We start from the raw sequence: 18,306 nt of genomic DNA on the forward strand, positions 1-18,306 counted from the left end.
AACTGGTCGCAGACGTGCATCAGTCTGCGCACTGACAGCGGATCCGAGCAGAAGACGGCGACGTCGTCCATGTACAGGGAGGCTTTTACCTGAGTGCCTCCACTGCCTGGGATCGTCACTCCTCTTATGCCCGGATCCTTCCTGATGGACTCGGCAAAGGGTTCTATGCAGCACACGAAAAGGACAGGCGAGAGAGGGCAGCCCTGCCTGACTCCAGATTTAATTGGAAAGCTATCTGTTTCCCACCCATTGATTGAGACTGCGCTACTGATGTTAGTGTAGAGCAGTTGGATCCAATTTCGAATTCCCTCCCCAAAGCCCATTTTGGAGAGCACATCCCCCATGTAGGTGTGCGATATTCTGTCAAAGGCCTTCTCCTGATCCAAGCTGATGAGGCAGGTATCCACACCCCTGTCCTGTACATAGGCAATCGTATCCCTGAGCAGCGCCAGGCTGTCAGAGATCTTCCTGCCTGGCACAGAGCAGGTCTGGTCAGGGTGAATCACCAATTCCAGAGCGGATTTGACCCGGTTGGCGATGACCTTGGACAGAATCTTATAGTCCATATTCAACAGTGAAATGGGTCGCCAATTTCTAATTTCCTCCCTTTCCCCCTTGTGCTTGTAGATGAGGGTGATGATGCCTTTCCTCATGGATTCTGACATGCTGCCGGCCAGGAGCATACTCTCGTACACTTCTAGCAGGTCTGGGCCGATCAAGTCCCACAGAGCCGAATACAACTCCGCCGGCAGGCCGTCGCTTCCGGGGGTTTTACTCTTCTCGAAGGACTCGAGGGCCTTAGTCAGTTCGTCAGGAGTTAGCGGTTTGTCTAGGCTCTCCCGCGTACTGTGGTCTAGGACCTCCGTGATAGAGGACAGGAAGGACTGGGAGGCCGTGCTGTCCGTGGGCTTCACGTCATACAGTCCGGCATAAAAGGATTTGCTGATCCTCAGAATGTCGGACCGTGATGACTTTACTGAGCCGTCTTCTTCCTTCAGGCTGCTGATCACAGAGCGCTCTCTGTGTACCTTTTGGAAGAAGAAACGTGAGCACGTCTCATCCTGCTCCACGGAGCGGACTCTGGAACGGAAGATGATCTTGGAGGCCTCCGAGGCAAAGTGCGAGGCTAGCTGGCCCTTCACCTCTTGGAGCTCCTCCTTGACATCGACCCCCATCGACTGCAGCCGGAGCAGATTCTGCATCTTTTCCTGGAGTCGGGACATTTCCCTCTGTTCCTTTCTAGCTTTCTGGGTGCCTTTGAGGATGAAAAACCTCTTGATGCTTCCCTTGATCACTTCCCACCAGTGTGTCAGGGACTCAAAGAGGGGTTTCACGGTTCTCCAACCTTTGTAATCCCTCTTGAGCTCCTCAATGTTCTCTGGGGTCAGCAGTTGCACATTTAGCTTCCATGCCCCCCTGCCCACCCTCAGGTCTTCCTCCAAGTGGCAGTCCGCCAGTAGGAGGCAGTGGTCAGAGAAGAACACCGGCTTGACGTCGGTGGATCTGACTGTGAATGCACGGGACACAAACAGGAAGTCTATCCTGGAACGAATGGACCCGTCTGGCCGCGACCAGGTGTATCTACGCTGCGCTCCGTCTGCAGGGTTGCTGAAGACGTCGTGCAGCTTGGCATCCTTAACTGTTTCCATCAGGGATCTGGACGTAGCGTCCAATCTGCTTCCGGCCCTGCTGGATCGTCCAGCCGCATCGATGATGCAGTTGAAGTCCCCGCCCAGAATGACCGGCCTGGAGGTCGCCAGCAGCAGTGGGAGCTGCTGAAAAACCTCCAGCCGCTCAGCCCCTTGTGCCGGGCCGTACACGTTTATTAACCGGAGTGGAGCGTTCTTGTACATTACGTCTGCTACCAGGAGTCGCCCGCCCACCACCTCCTTGACCTCGGAGACGGTGAAGTTGCCTCCCCGCAGCAGAATACCCAGGCCGGAGGAACGAGAGTCGTTTCCGCCCGACCAGATCGATGGCCCGTGGGACCACCATCGTGACCATTGCCTGTAGGAGCTGAGGTGCGGTATGGCACACTCCTGCAGAAACAACAGGTCAGCTTTGACCTTGGCTAGGTAGTCCAAGGTCGCAACACATCGCGTAGTAGATTTAATGCTACGCACATTTATGGATACAATCTTTAAACCCATATTAAAGCATTTATTCTCCTACCAAACCCACTGTCTCTGAGAGTCCCAGACCTTTAGTCTGCTCCTTCATACCCGTAGTGAGCTCAAATTCCTTCTTAGCCAAAAGGCCGAGAAGCGATGAGAAAGAAAGAAAGTTGTGTTTTGAAAGATGTGCATGTTGAAAAGTAAAGAAAGCAGATGTATGTAAGAAATCTATTTTTAGCATTGAAAATCCCCTGGAAAGGGGTGGTGCACCATTCCCAGAGATACTGCAATACCAGGTCGATGCGTGGAGTGGACAGAGCAAGCCCCTATTCCATCTCCCTGCTCCAAAAATCAATTTAATATATGGTCCCCAGATAAGGGACGTATCAGATATTAAACTGATAAGAACAGATTTTTTTTTTTTTTTTTTTTTTATTGTAAAAATATACTTTATTCATAAAAATCTTCAATCACATTCAAAACCATTTCAAAAACAACATTACAAGGGTACAATCCAGGTTAAACTTTTACAAAATGTATCACCAGGTGCATCAGTACAAACAATATTACAGTCATTTACAGCCTTTCATTTTGATCTGTACAGCCCGAGGGGCTCTAAACAGTTCCCAGTCTCTCGGTGCGCTGTGGTAGAAAGGTCTTAGACAGCGACCCTTCCCCATTGCGCCTTTGCGGCAGCTGCCCCAAGCTTTAGTGCGTCCCTCAGCACGTAGTCCTGGACTTTGGATTGTGCCAGTCCGCAACAATCGGTCGGGGACAACTCTTTGTGCTGGAAGACCAACAAGTTTCGGGCAGACCAAAGCGCCTCTTTCACCGAGTTGATGATCCTCCAGCTGCAGTCGATGTTTGTCTCGGTGTGTGTCCCTGGGAACAGCCCGTAGAGCACAGAGTCCTGTGTCACAGAACTGCTCGGGATGAACCTCGACAGCAACCACTGCATCTCTCTCCAGACTTTCTTTGCAAAGGCACAATCCACAAGGAGGTGAACAACGGTCTCTTCCCCACCACAGCCGCCTCGAGGGCAACGTGCAGAGGGGGTGAGCCTCCTGGCGTGTAGGAAGGATCTGACGGGGAGGGCCTTTCTCACCACCAGCCAAGCTACGTCTTGGTGCTTGTTGGAAAGTTCTGGCGATGAGGCATTCTGCCAAATGACTTTGACAGTCTGCTCGGGGAACCATCCCACAGGGTCCACCCTCTCCTTTTCCCTCAGGGCCTCTAGGACGTTACGTGCTGACCACTGCCTGATGGACTTGTGGTCAAAGGTGTTTTTCTGCATAAATTTTTCCACCAGGGACAGGTGTTGCTGTACGTGGCGCAGGTCTGGCCCATTCCTCACTCCTGCGCTGTGGCGATCACGCCAGCCATCTTCCGCTTTATCTGGAGGTCAAAAGTGGATCCTGTTTGCAGGGACATGATGTAAAAAAACTCTGGATGAAGGGGGAAAAAACATGCCCAACATCACCCTCATCCTGATGGCCACCTTTGTGTATGGCAGTATCAAGCTGTGTGTAGACCCAAACACCAAGCGTCACTACGTGCTGAGGTTCTACCTGTCCCTGGTGTTGCGAAGGATGGGTCTGGCCACCCTGCCGCGGAACGCTCCAAGTGCCGTATCACCTGCCCCGTGTGGAAAAACTTATGCAGAGAAACACCTTTGTCCGCAAGTCCATCAGGCAGTGGTTAGCACGTATCACCCTAGAGGCCCTGCGGGAAAAGGAGATGGTGGATTCCGGCGGACGGTTCGCCGAACAGACCGTCAGGGTCATTTGGCAGAATGCCTCATCACCAGAACTCTGAAGAGAGTGGCCGTGGTTCTTGTCGAGGTGCATCCCGAGCAGTTCCGTGACACAGGTATGGACTCTGTGCTCCAGGGGCTGTTCCCAGGGACACACGCCGAGACAAACATCAACTACCGCCGGAGGATCCACTCGGTGAAAGACACTCTTTGGCTGTCCGAAACTTGTTGGTCTTCCATTGCAAAGAGTTGGCACATTCCAAGGTCCAGGACTACGTGCTGAGGGACGCACTAAAGTTTGGGGCAAAGGCGTAATGGAGAAAGGTCGCTGTCTACGGTTGCGCTAGATGTGTCGTGTAACTGGCAGGTAATGGAAAATTTCGAGAAACACTCAGTCACAAGGGAGAACACGTGACAGGCATGAGAGACAATCCATGAGTCTTTGTAGCTGAGTTTCCGTGTGAGCAACTAGCTCACAGCGCAGAGGAGTTCTTCGATCGAGGCCTGCTGTATTTTTGTCTTTGCTTTCAGCTTGAGCAGTCAAAGAACAAAGAAGAAAAAAAAGTACAGCACAGGAACAGGCCCTTCGGCCCTCCAAGCCTGCGCCGATCGGTCTGTGGAGCTTGCCAGCTGACCAGGTATGCAGCTAAAGTCCTTCCACATCTACAGGGAAGGCAAAGTCAGCAGCGTTTCTCCCAGAGTGTAGAGAGTCCTTGGAACTCTCTTCCTCGAAAGGTGGTGGAAACAGAGTCTTTGAATATTTTCAAGACAGAGCTGGATAGATTAACAAGGCGGGGTTGGAAGGTTATCGCTGGTAGGCAGGAATGTGGGGTTGAGGTTACAATCGGATCAGCCATGATCTTCTGAGTAGTGGAGCAGGCTCTTGGGGCCCAGTGGCCTACTCTTGCTCCTAAGTTGTATGTTCAGACATGTAGGGGCATTACTTTTTACTGATTCCAGTGCTTCTCCTGCACTGAACCTGGAGAGTACTACGTCAGCTGCTGTTGAGTTGTTTCCTGATGCCCTGCTTTCTTTTGTACGAGCTGTCTAGCATCCTCGTTTATGGGCTTCCTTTGCTTGGCATTGGGCCTTCTTTTGGGCTGACTGTTGGTCTATTTCCTTTACGGGATGTCAGCATGACATCACCAGAAGGGAAATGTGTCATGTTATGAAGTCACAGTAAATAAGTCCAATGCATTATATCATTATAATAACACAAGATGATGATCAGCAGTGAGAAGGCAGGTGGCAGCAAGGATAAGTACAGGTACGACACAGCGAACAGCCTTAGATCCTGTTAAAATGTTGAAAATGTTTCTCCCCTTCTCGAAGATTATTTCCTTCAAAATTTTAGAAATCTTTCAGCTTCAACCAGAAGTCACACACAAGCCAAACAACAAAACCACCTGCGTGCACAGCACAGCACACCATCTGCCAGCCTGCAATGATGTCGGCTCTCTTTTAATCACCTTTTCCCCTCCCATCAGTCCTATTCAGCAGGCAAGCAAAGGAGCGCAGAAAATACATCTGCACGGCTGTTTCTAACTTCTAGAAAGGGAACAGCCTTATCCTAGGAAAGTGAAAAATACCTATACTGTCACAAAGTGATGAACTTGAACTGCAAAACACCACGCTTACCTGAGCTTGTGTCACAGTTTTTGCTGTCTATCTCAGCCAGTATTCTCAGTCGTCCATCCTGGCTTCTTGCTCTCTCTGCAGCTTTCAGATGCCTCCCCTTGGCCGGCCTCAGTGCTCGGTGATAGATCAGCGCTCGGTATTATTTCTGTCCTCAGTGGTAACTGCTAGGGGAGAAAGGCTTGACTTTTTCAATCACCTTTTACCTCAGTAAAATCCAAGTAGAACCTAAAGTGGCAATGCTTCTCCCTCTCAGCACCCAACATGTCTTGCCTTTTCTTCAGGTTGGATTTGAGGAAGCACTACAGTTGCTGCCTGGCTGCCATTTCAAGTACAGAGACAAGGGGCAGCCCCATGACCCCTCCCCCGACTCCTGCACAATATGCAAATGTAGCACATTGTCTGAGTGCAATTTGGGAGCTGAAGACGGTTTCACAGTGGGATACAAGATATGAGGAGAGGTTTCCTCACAGACACACCGCCACATAAGCCCCTTTAAATTTGCGCGGCTGTGCAAAAAGTTTAATGGGCCCGCACACTTAAACAAATCGGTCACGCACTGTAATGACTCGCCTCATTCAGTTCAACAGAAATTAGGATCATGTTTTTAACCTGTGCCCTAGTTTTAAAATATTTTGTGTTCCATATTTACTTTCTCAATTTGTTATTAATTTACTTTACATTGCTTTATATTCTATTTTGTCTTGGACATGCATCACGGTTCGTTCAATCTCACTGGTTAAGAAAATTAAAATATTTAGTTTGATCAGGGTCTTACACTTGTCAAGAGGAGCCCTTTCAAATACTGGCCTGCTTTTGGAGGCCTGAAGTCACTGGAGCTGCACAAGTCAAGACGACTGAAGGCCTGATTCGCTGTGTAATATACTTTGCAGCATCTTGTTGCACTAGCAGGCAGGAAGGAGTTTTCAGCAATGCAGTTTAAAGGCTTGATACACTAAGTACACTTTCATTTCAGGTTTGTCATTTCAGGACGCTGCGTGTTTTTTTGCTCTGTTTTCTGACTCTGAAATTCTAATTCAGACTGTGGAGAAGAGCTGTTGTTGCTGCTGTTGGTTTTCTTTGTAACTGTTGTCGTTTTTTTGTGGAAAAATATACCTTATCCATAAAATATCTGAAAGAACATTACAAAACATTTCAAAATGGCCATCGCAAAAAGTGCAATCATATTCCAGTTTTTCAAATAGATCATGTCGCACCCTGCGACGCTTCAATACGATCAATGAACATTACAGACATTTCAACATGCTCATTACAGGCAGTCAGACAGTGCAATAGTATTCAAGTTATCTACATAGATCATGTTGCACTCTGAGGTGCTTCAATACAATTGTGATAAATGTAATATTCACTGCATACATTCAATGTGAGTCTTTCAGGCCGAGGGGTCCATACCTTTCCCAGTCCCTCGGTGCACTATGGCTGAAAGGTCTTAGACAGCGACCGTTCCCCACTGCGCATTTGTGGCGGCTGCCCCAAGCTTTAGTGCGTCCCTCAGCACGTAGTCCTCGGCCTTGGAATGTGCCAGCCAGTCTGCAACACTCTGCTGGGGACAACTCATTGCACTGGAAGACCAACAAGTTTCGGGCAGACCAAAGAGCGTCTTTCACCGAGTAGATGATCCTCCACCTGCTTGTCTCGATGTGCGTCCCTGTCCCTGGGATCAACACGTAGAGCACAGAGACCTGTGTCACAGAACTGCTTGGGATGAACCGCGACAAAAACCACGGCAACTCTCTGCAGACCTTCTTTGCAAACGCACATTCCACAAAGAGGTGAACAACGGTCTCGTCCCCACGACAGCCACCTCGAGGTCAACATGCAGAGAGGGTGAGACTTCAGGAAGGATCTGGCGGGGAGGGCATTTCTCACCACCAGCCAAGCTACGTCTTGGTGCTTGTTGGAAAGTTCTGGAGACGAGGCATTCTGCCAAACGACTTTGACAGTCTGCTCGGGGAAACATCGCACAGGATCCACCATCTCCTTTTCCCTCAGGGCCTATAGGACGTTACGTGCCGACCACTGCCTGATGGACTTGGGGTCAAAGGTGTTTTTCTGCATAAAGTTTTCCACCAGGGACAGGTGGTACGGCACGGTCCAACTACTTGGAGCGTTCCGCGGCAGCGTGGCCACACCCATCCTTCGCTAAACCGGGGACAGGTAGAACCTCAGCACGTAGTGACACCTGGTGTTTGCGTACCGAGGGTCTACGCACAGCTTGATACAGCCGCACACAAAGGTGGCCATCAGTGTGAGGGCGATGTTGGGCACGTTTATTCCCCCTTTATCTAGAGGCTTATACAGCGCGTCCCTGCGGACACGATCCATTTTCGACCTCCAGATAAAGCGGAAGATGGCTCGGGTGATTGCCGTCGCGCAGCAGTCTGGAATGGGCCAGACCTGCGCCATGTACAGCAACAGCGAGAGTGCCTCACACCTGATGACCAGGTTCTTACCCGCAACGGAGAGGAAGCGTCGCTCCCAGATTCCCAGTTTCCTTTTCACCATAGACACTGGATCCTTCCAGTTTCTAACGCATACCCCGGTCCCTCTGAACCATATCCCCAGCACCTTCAGGCCGTCAGCACTGACGGTGAAGGGGACAAAGGATCGGTCAGCCCAGTTCCCAAAGAACAGGGCCTCGCTCTTCCCACGATTTACCTTGGCTCCCGAGTCCAGTTCGAACTGGTCGCAGATGTGGATCAGTCTGCACACCGACAGCGGATCAGAACAGAAGACGGCGACATCGTCCATGTACAGGGAGGCTTTGATCTGAGTGCCTCCACTGCCTGGGATCGTAACTCCTCTAATGCCCGGATCCTTCCTGATGGACTCAGCAAAGAACAGGCGAGAGAGGACAGCCCTGCCTGACTCCAGATTTAATTGGAAAGCTATCTGATTCCCACCCATTGATTGAGACTGCGCTACTGATGTTAGTGTAGAGTAGGATCCAACTGGATCCAATTGCGAATTCCCTCCCCAAACCCCATTTTGAGAGCACATCCACCATGTAGGTGTGCGATATTCTGTCAAAGGCTTTCTCCTAATCCAGGCTGATGAGGCAGGTGTCCACACCCCTGTCCTGCACATAGGCAATCGTATCCCTGAGCAGCGCCAGGCTGTCAGAGATCTTCCTGCCCGGCACAGTTCAGGTCTGGTCAGGGTGTATCACCAATTCCAGAGCGGATTTGACCCGATTGGCGATGACCTTGGACAGAATCTTATAGTCCACATTCAACAGTGAAATGGGTCGCCAATTTCTAATTTCCTCCCTTTCTTCCTTGTGCTTGTACATGAGGGTGATGATGCCTTTCCTCATGGATTCTGACATACTGCCGGCCAGGAGCATACTCTCGTACACCCCTAGCAGGTCTGGGCCCATCCAGTCCCACAGAGCCCAATACAACTCCGCCGGCAAGCCGTCGCTTCTGGGGAGATTTACTCTTCTCGAAGGACTCAAGGGCCTAAGTCAGTTCGTCAGGAGTTCGCGGTTTGTCCAGCCTCTCCCGTGTACTGTCGCCTAAGACCTCCGTGATAGAGGACAAGGAGGACTGGGAGGCCGTGCTGTCCGTCGGCTTCACGTCATAAAATCCGGCATAAAAGGATTTGCTGATCCTCAAAATGTTGGACTGCGCTGACTTTACTGATCTGTCTTCTTCATTCAGGCTGCTGAACACAGAGCTCTCTCTCTGTTCCTTTTGGAAGAAGAAACGTGAGCACGTCTCATCCTGCTCCACGGAGCGGACTCTGGAACGGAAGATGTTCTTGGAGGCAAAGTGCGAGGCTTGCTGGCTCTTCACCTCTTGGAGTTCTTCCTTGACATCGACCCCCACCGACTGCAGCCGGAGCAGATTCTGCATGTTTTTCTGGAGTCGGGACATTTCCCTCTCTTCCTTTCTAGCTTTCTGGATGCTTTTGAGGATGAGAAACCTCTTGGTGTTTCCCTTGATCGCTTCCCACCAGTGTGTCAGGGACTCAAAGAGGGGTTTCATGGTTCTCCAACCTTCATAAGCCCTCTTGAGCTCCTCAATGTTCTCTGGGGTCAGCAGTTGCACGAATAGCTTCCATGCCCCCCTGCCCACCCTCAGGTCCTTCTCCAAGTGGCAGTCCGCCAGTAGGATGCAGTGGTCAGAGAAGAACACCGGCTTGACCTCGGTGGATCTGACTGTGAATGCACGGGACACAAAGAGGAAGTCTATCCTGGAACGAATGGACCCGTCTGGCCGCGACCAGGTGTATCTACGCTGCGCTCCGTCTGCAGGGTTGCTGAAGACGTCGTGCAGCTTGGCATCCTTAACTGTTTCCATCAGGGATCTGGACGTAGCGTCCAATCTGCTTCCGGCCCTGCCGGATCGTCCAGCCGCATCGATGATGCAGTTGAAGTCCCCGCCCAGAATGACCGGCCTGGAGGTCGCCAGCAGCAGTGGGAGCTGCTGAAAAACCTCCAGCCGCTCAGCTCCTTGTGACGGGCCATACACGTTAATTAACCGGAGTGGAGCGTTCTTGTACATTACGTCTGCTACGAGGAGTCGCCCGCCCACCACCTCCTTGACCTCGGAGACGGTGAAGTTGCCTCCCCGCAGCAGAATACCCAGGCCGGAGGAACGAGAGTCGTTTCCGCCCGACCAGATCGATGGCCCGTGGGACCACCACCGTGACCATTGCCTGTAGGAGCTGAACTGGATAACCTCACTTATCCACGTTAAACTCCATCTGCCAAATTTTGGCCCATTCACCTAACCTGTCCATATCCATTTGTAAATTTCTCATTTCTTCACTGCAACTTACTTTCCCACCTATTTTGGTGTCATCTGCAAATTTAGCTATGGTACCTTCTACTCCTGAATCCAAGTAAATAGTTGGGGCCCAAGGACCGAACCCTGTGGCACCCCACTAGTTACAGCTTGCCATCCACAAAAGACCCATTTATCCTGACTCTCTGCTTTCTGTTGGTTAGCCAAAGCTCTATCCAAGCAAATATATTACCCTTAGCTGCGTGTGATCTTATCTTGTGTATTAATCTTTTGTGCGGCACCTTATCAAATGCCTTCTGGAAGTCCAGACATACTACATCTACAGGATCGCCATTATCCACTTTGCTTGTCACATCTTCAAAGAACTCTAGCGATTTAGTCAAACACGATTTAGTCTTCATAAAGCCATGCTGACTCTGATGGATTGCATTTTGACTTGCATTTTAGGAGGGTAGTGAAGGCATTGGAGAGAGTGCAGAAGAGGTTTACGAGTTTGGTTCCAGGGGCGAGGAAGTTGAGTTATGAAGTAAGATTGGAGAAGTTGGGACTGTATTCCTTGGGGAAAAGAAGTCTGAGAGGAGACTTGATAGAGGTATTGAAAATCATGAGGTATCTGGAGAGAGTAGATAGGGAGAAACTGCTTGCACCGATGAAAGGATCGAGAAGGAGCGGGCACAGGTTTAAAGTAACTAGCAGAAGAAGCAAAAGTGATAGGAGCAGCGAGTGGTCAGGGTCTGGAATGCACCGCCTGATAGCGTGGCGGAGGCAGGTTCAATTGAAGAGGGAATGAGATGATTATTTGAAAAGAAAGCATGTGCTGGGTTACGTGGAGAAGGCAGGAGAATGGCACGAAGTGAAATGTTCATTGGGAGAGCTGGTGCAGTCACGACGGGCGGAATGGGCTCCTTGTGCAGTGTAAGGATTGTGTGAACGTGGATGTAGACGTTTCCGAGTAGCTGTGTAAAGTGTGTGAGCTTTGAGGTGTGAGTTTTGACTGTTGCTGTATCAGCAGCAGCAGCAGCAGCGGGCGGGAGCGGCAGCAGAGAGCTGGTTGAAAATGTTGTGAGGCGAAAGGTGCAGCTGAGAGAGTGTTTGAGAGGTGTATTTGCAAGTGAAAGATGTTTTTGTATGAGTGAGGTAGAGTGTTTGTGAGATGAGAGTGGTGTCTGTGAGCGTTGGGTGAGCGTGCGTGTTTTTTGTGTGTAGATGGTGCGGGTGAGTGAGAAAGAAAGAAAGTTGGGTTTTGAAAAGTAAAGAAAGCAGATGTTTGTAAGAAAACTATTTTTAGCATTGAAAATCCCCTGGAAAGGGGTGGTGCACCATTCCCAGAGATACTGCAATACCAGGTCGATGCGTGGAGTGGACGGAGCAAGCCCCTACTCCATCTCCCTGCTCCAAAAATCAATTTAATATATGGTCCCCAGATAAGGGACGTATCAGATATTAAACTGATAAGAACAGATTTTTTTTTTATTGTAAAAATATACTTTATTCATAAAAAATCTTCAATCACATTCAAAACCATTTCAAAAACAACATTACAAGGGTACAATCCAGGTTAAACTTTTACAAAATGTATCACCAGGTGCATCAGTACAAACAATATTACAATCATTTACAGCCTTTCATTTTAATCTGTACAGCCCGAGGGGCTCTAAACAGTTCCCAGTCTCTCGGTGCGCTGTGGTAGAAAGGTCTTAGACAGCGACCCTTCCCCATTGCGCCTTTGCGGCAGCTGCCCCAAGCTTTAGTGCGTCCCTCAGCACGTAGTCCTGGACTTTGGATTGTGCCAGTCCGCAACAATCGGTCGGGGACAACTCTTTGTGCTGGAAGACCAACAAGTTTCGGGCAGACCAAAGCGCGTCTTTCACCGAGTTGATGATCCTCCAGCTGCAGTCGATGTTTGTCTCGGTGTGTGTCCCTGGGAACAGCCCGTAGAGCACAGAGTCCTGTGTCACAGAACTGCTCGGGATGAACCTCGACAGCAACCACTGCATCTCTCTCCAGACTTTCTTTGCAAAGGCACAATCCACAAGGAGGTGAACAACGGTCTCTTCCCCACCACAGCCACCTCGAGGGCATCGTGCAGAGGGGGTGAGACTCCTGGCGTGTAGGAAGGATCTGACGGGGAGGGCCTTTCTCACCACCAGCCAAGCTACGTCTTGGTGCTTGTTGGAAAGTTCTGGCGATGAGGCATTCTGCCAAATGACTTTGACAGTCTGCTCGGGGAACCATCCCACAGGGTCCACCCTCTCCTTATCCCTCAGGGCCTCTAGGACGTTACGTGCTGACCACTGCCTGATGGACTTGTGGTCAAAGGTGTTTTTCTGCATAAATTTTTCCACCAGGGACAGGTGGTACGGCACGGTCCAACTACTTGGAGCGTTCCGCGGCAGCGTGGCCAGACCCATCCTTCGCAACACCGGGGACAGGTAGAACCTCAGCACGTAGTGACACTTGGTGTTTGCGTACTGAGGGTCTACGCACCGCTTGATGCAGCCACACACAAAGGTGGCCATCAGTATGAGGGCGATGTTGGGCACGTTTTTTCCCCCTTTATCTAGAGGCTTGTACATCGCGTCCCTGCAGACACGATCCATTTTCGACCTCCAGATAAAGCGGAAGATGGCTCGAGTGATCGCCATCGCGCAGGAGTGTGGAATGGGCCAGACCTGCGCCACGTACAGCAACAGCGAGAGTACCTCACACCTGATGACCAGGTTCTTACCCGCAATGGAGAGGGAGCGTCGCTCCCACATGCCCAGTTTCCTTTTCACCATAGCCACTCGCTCCTTCCAGTTTCTAACGCATGCCCCGGTCCCTCCGAACCATATCCCCAGCACCTTCAGGCCGTCAGCCCTGACAGTGAAGGGGACAAAGGATCGGTCAGCCCAGTTCCCAAAGAACATGGCCTCGCTCTTCCCACGATTTACCTTGGCTCCCGAGGCCAGTTCGAACTGGTCGCAGACGTGCATCAGTCTGCGCACCGACAGCGGATCCGAGCAGAAGACGGCGACGTCGTCCATGTACAGGGAGGCTTTTACCTGAGTGCCTCCACTGCCTGGGATCGTCACTCCTCTTATGCCCGGATCCTTCCTGATGGACTCGGCAAAGGGTTCTATGCAGCACACAAAAAGGACAGGCGAGAGAGGGCAGCCCTGCCTGACTCCAGATTTAATCGGAAAGCTATCTGTTTCCCACCCATTGATTGAGACTGCGCTACTGATGTTAGTGTAGAGCAGTTGGATCCAATTTCGAATTCCCTCCCCAAACCCCATTTTGGAGAGCACATCCCCCATGTAGGTGTGCGATATTCTGTCAAAGGCCTTCTCCTGATCCAAGCTGATGAGGCAGGTATCCACACCCCTGTCCTGTACATAGGCAATCGTATCCCTGAGCAGCGCCAGGCTGTCAGAGATCTTCCTGCCTGGCACAGAGCAGGTCTGGTCAGGGTGAATCACCAATTCCAGAGCGGATTTGACCCGGTTGGCGATGACCTTGGACAGAATCTTATAGTCCATATTCAACAGTGAAATGGGTCGCCAATTTCTAATTTCCTCCCTTTCCCCCTTGTGCTTGTAGATGAGGGTGATGATGCCTTTCCTCATGGATTCTGACATGCTGCCGGCCAGGAGCATACTCTCGTACACTTCTAGCAGGTCTGGGCCGATCAAGTCCCACAGAGCCGAATACAACTCCGCCGGCAGGCCGTCGCTTCCTGGGGTTTTACTCTTCTCGAAGGACTCGAGGGCCTTAGTCAGTTCGTCAGGAGTTAGCGGTTTGTCTAGGCTCTCCCGCGTACTGTGGTCTAGGACCTCCGTGATAGAGGACAGGAAGGACTGGGAGGCCGTGCTGTCCGTGGGCTTCACGTCATACAGTCCGGCATAAAAGGATTTGCTGATCCTCAGAATGTCGGACCGTGATGACTTTACTGAGCCGTCTTCTTCCTTCAGGCTGCTGATCACAGAGCGCTCTCTGTGTACCTTTTGGAAGAAGAAACGTGAGCACGTCTCATCCTGCTCCACGGAGCGGACTCTGGAACGGAAGATGATCTTGGAGGCCTCCGAGGCAAAGTGCGAGGCTTGCTGGCCCTTCACCTCTTGGAGCTCCTCCTTGACATCGACCCCCATCGACCGCAGCCGGAGCAGATTCTGCATCTTTTCCTGGAGTCGGGACATTTCCCTCTGTTCCTTTCTAGCTTTCTGGGTGCCTTTGAGGATGAAAAACCTCTTGATGCTTCCCTTGATCACTTCCCACCAGTGTGTCAGGGACTCAAAGAGGGGTTTCACGGTTCTCCAACCTTTGTAATCCCTCTTGAGCTCCTCAATGTTCTCTGGGGTCAGCAGTTGCACATTTAGCTTCCATGCCCCCCTGCCCACCCTCAGGTCTTCCTCCAAGTGGCAGTCCGCCAGTAGGAGGCAGTGGTCAGAGAAGAACACCGGCTTGACCTCGGTGGATCTGACTGTGAATGCACGGGACACAAACAGGAAGTCTATCCTGGAACGAATGGACCCGTCTGGCCGCGACCAGGTGTATCTACGCTGCGCTCCGTCTGCAGGGTTGCTGAAGACGTCGTGCAGCTTGGCATCCTTAACTGTTTCCATCAGGGATCTGGACGTAGCGTCCAATCTGCTTCCGGCCCTGCCGGATCGTCCAGCCGCATCGATGATGCAGTTGAAGTCCCCGCCCAGAATGACCGGCCTGGAGGTCGCCAGCAGCAGTGGGAGCTGCTGAAAAACCTCCAGCCGCTCAGCCCCTTGTGCCGGGCCGTACACGTTAATTAACCGGAGTGGAGCGTTCTTGTACATTACGTCTGCTACCAGGAGTCGCCCGCCCACCACCTCCTTGACCTCGGAGACGGTGAAGTTGCCTCCCCGCAGCAGAATACCCAGGCCGGAGGAACGAGAGTCGTTTCCGCCCGACCAGATCGATGGCCCGTGGGACCACCATCGTGACCATTGCCTGTAGGAGCTGAGGTGCGGTATGGCACACTCCTGCAGAAACAACAGGTCAGCTTTGACCTTGGCTAGGTAGTCCAAGGTCGCAACACATCGCGTAGTAGATTTAATGCTACGCACATTTATGGATACAATCTTTAAACCCATATTAAAGCATTTATTCTCCTACCAAACCCACTGTCTCTGAGAGTCCCAGACCTTTAGTCTGCTCCTTCATACCCGTAGTGAGCTCAAATTCCTTCTTAGCCAAAAGGCCGAGAAGCGATGAGAAAGAAAGAAAGTTGTGTTTTGAAAGATGTGCATGTTGAAAAGTAAAGAAAGCAGATGTTTGTAAGAAATCTATTTTTAGCATTGAAAATCCCCTGGAAAGGGGTGGTGCACCATTCCCAGAGATACTGCAATACCAGGTCGATGCGTGGAGTGGACAGAGCAAGCCCCTATTCCATCTCCCTGCTCCAAAAATCAATTTAATATATGGTCCCCAGATAAGGGACGTATCAGATATTAAACTGATAAGAACAGATACTACACTTGATCTTAGCCAAGAGGCCGAGAAGCGATGCCACAAATACCCTGGACTTACCCGAGTGCCATATGCCTTCCCTCCTTTAAAGCAGACTGACAGCGTTCAAAGGCTTATATATATATAAGTACTGATGCTTTTACTGTTGGCATATTTCTCCTGGGATTTCCAATTGGAACAGAAGGTTAATTTACAGAAGTTGCCTTTGTTCTGTCTTTTTCAGTGAGACTGCATCAGAGTTATGTAGATCGCCAGTATTCCACCAATCAGGTGGGAGAGGGTTGTGCCTATCCACATGGACGTCACTGTCAGAGGCTGCTGTGGGAGAAGCTTTTGAAAGCAGTTGCGTGTCTTGCAGCGAGTGAGTGACAATGCAGCAACCAACTGTGCAGAGCTGCACACATCGAATCCTAAACAAAATAAAAACAGAATTACCTGGAAAAACTCAGCAAGTCTGGCAGCATCGGTGGAGAAGAAATCAGTCAACGTTTCGAGCCCTCATGGCCCTTCGGCAGAACTGCAGCATAGTTTCAACAAGGGAGAAATATAAATTGGTTTAAGGTGGGGGGGGAAGAGACACATTGAGGGTGTGGTGTGAGCAGATAATCAAAAGATGTCAGAGACAAAAGGGTCAAAGAGGTGTTGAAGGTGGTGGTCTTTGTCTGAGAAAAGTGCTAATTAAGAATGGAAAACAGGATATTTAAAGTACAGCTCTAGTGGGGGTGGGGTGGAAAGACTAAAGGTTTTAGTTTTAGATTTAAAAATAATGGAAATAGGTGGGGAAAGAAGAATCTATATAAATTATTGAAAAAAAACGGGTGGGGGGGGAAAAGAAACGGGGTGGGGATGGGGGGAGGGGGAGTTTAAGATCTAAAGTTGTTGAATTCAATATTCAGCCCAGAGGGCTGTAAAGTGCCTAGTCGGAAGATGAGGTGCTGCTCCTCCAGTTTGCGTTGGGCTTCACTGGAACAATGCAGCAAGCCAAGGACAGACATGTTGGCAAGAGAACAGGGTGGAGTGTTAAAATGGCAAGCGACAGGGAGGTTTGGGTCTTTCTTGCGGACAGACCGCAGGTGTTCCGCAGAACGGTCGCCCAGTTTGCGTTTGGTCTCTCCAATGTAGAGGAGACCGCATTGGGAGCAACGAATGCAGTAGACTAAGTTAGGGGAAATGCAAGTGAAATGCTGCTTCACTTGAAAGGAGTGTTTGGGCCCTTGGACGGTGAGGAGAGAGGAAGTGAAGGGGCAGGTGTTGCATCTTCTGCGTGGGCATGGGGAGGTGCCATAAGTGGGGGTTGAGGAGTAGGGGGTGATGGAGGAGTGGACCAGGGTGTCCCGGAGGGAACGATCCCTACGGAATGCCGTCAAGGGGGGTGAAGGGAAGATGTGTTTGGTGGTGGCATCATGCTGGAGTTGGCGGAAATGGCGGAGGATGATCCTTTGAATGCGGAGGCTGGTGGGGTGATAAGTGAGGACAAGGGGGACCCTATCATGTTTCTGGGAAGGAGGAGAAGGCGTGAGGGAGGATGCGCGGGATATGGGCCGGACACGGTTGAGGGCCCTGTCAACGACCGTGGATGGAAAACCTCGGTTAAGGAAGAAGGAGGACATGTCAGAGGAGCTGTTTTTGAAGGTAGCGTCATCAGAACAGATGCGACGGAGGCGAAGGAACTGAGAGAATGGGATGGAGTCTTTACAGGAAGCGGGGTGTGAGGAGCTGTAGCCGAGGTAGCTGTGGGAGTCGGTAGGCTTGTAATGGATATTGGTGGACAGTCTATCATCAGAAATTGAGACAGAGAGGTCAAGGAAGGGAAGAGAAGTGTCAGAGATGGACCATGTGAAGATGATGGAGGGGTGGAGATTGGAAGCAAAATTAATACATTTTTCCAGGTCCCGACGAGAGCATGAAGCAGCACCGAAGTAATCATCGATGTACCGGAGAAAGAGTTGTGGGAGGGGGCCGGAGTAGGACTGGAACAAGGAATGTTCCACATACCCCATAAAGAGACAGGCATAGCTGGGGCCCATGCGGGTACCCATAGCCACGCCTTTTATTTGGAGGAAGTGAGAGGAGTTAAAGGAGAAATTGTTCAGTGTGAGAACAAGTTCAGCCAGACGGAGGAGAGTAGTGGTGGATGGGGATTGTTGGGGCCTCTGTTCAAGGAAGAAGCTAAGGGCCCTCAGACCATCCTGGTGGGGGATGGAGGTGTAGAGGGATTGGACATCCATGGTGAAGAGGAAGCGGTTGGGGCCAGGGAACTGGAAATTGTTGATGTGACGTAAGGTGTCAGAGGAATCACGGATGTAGGTGGGAAGGGACTGGACAAGGGGAGAGAGAAGGGAGTCAAGATAACGAGAAATGAGTTCCGTGGGGCAGGAACAGGCTGACACGATCGGTCTGCCAGGACAGTTCTGTTTGTGGATTTTGGGTAGGAGGTAGAAGCGGGCCGTCCGAGGTTGGGCGACTATCAAGTTGGAAGCTGTGGGAGGAAGATCTCCTGAGGAGATGAGGTCAGTGACAGTCCTGGAAACAATGGCTTGATGTTCTGTGG

General features: G+C 50.9%; 2 non-coding genes and 1 pseudogene across 2 annotated transcripts; all 3 read right to left on the reverse strand.

Moving 5' to 3' along the window:
- Positions 1–2,373: 2,373 nt before the first annotated feature.
- On the reverse strand, positions 2,374–2,561 carry LOC144675811 (U2 spliceosomal RNA). The gene has a single exon (XR_013575169.1). It is a non-coding gene; the product is annotated as a U2 spliceosomal RNA (small nuclear RNA).
- A 9,022-nt stretch (positions 2,562–11,583) lies between these two features.
- Positions 11,584–11,759, reverse strand: LOC144675806 (U2 spliceosomal RNA; annotated as a pseudogene).
- Positions 11,760–15,602: 3,843 nt separating this feature from the next.
- LOC144675813 (U2 spliceosomal RNA) lies at positions 15,603–15,793 on the reverse strand. The gene has a single exon (XR_013575170.1). It is a non-coding gene; the product is annotated as a U2 spliceosomal RNA (small nuclear RNA).
- Positions 15,794–18,306: the final 2,513 nt, after the last annotated feature.

The sequence above is a fragment of the Cetorhinus maximus genome, unplaced genomic scaffold, assembly GCF_964194155.1.
Source record: "Cetorhinus maximus unplaced genomic scaffold, sCetMax3.hap1.1 HAP1_SCAFFOLD_1165, whole genome shotgun sequence".
NCBI classification, from domain to species: Eukaryota; Metazoa; Chordata; class Chondrichthyes; order Lamniformes; family Cetorhinidae; genus Cetorhinus; species Cetorhinus maximus.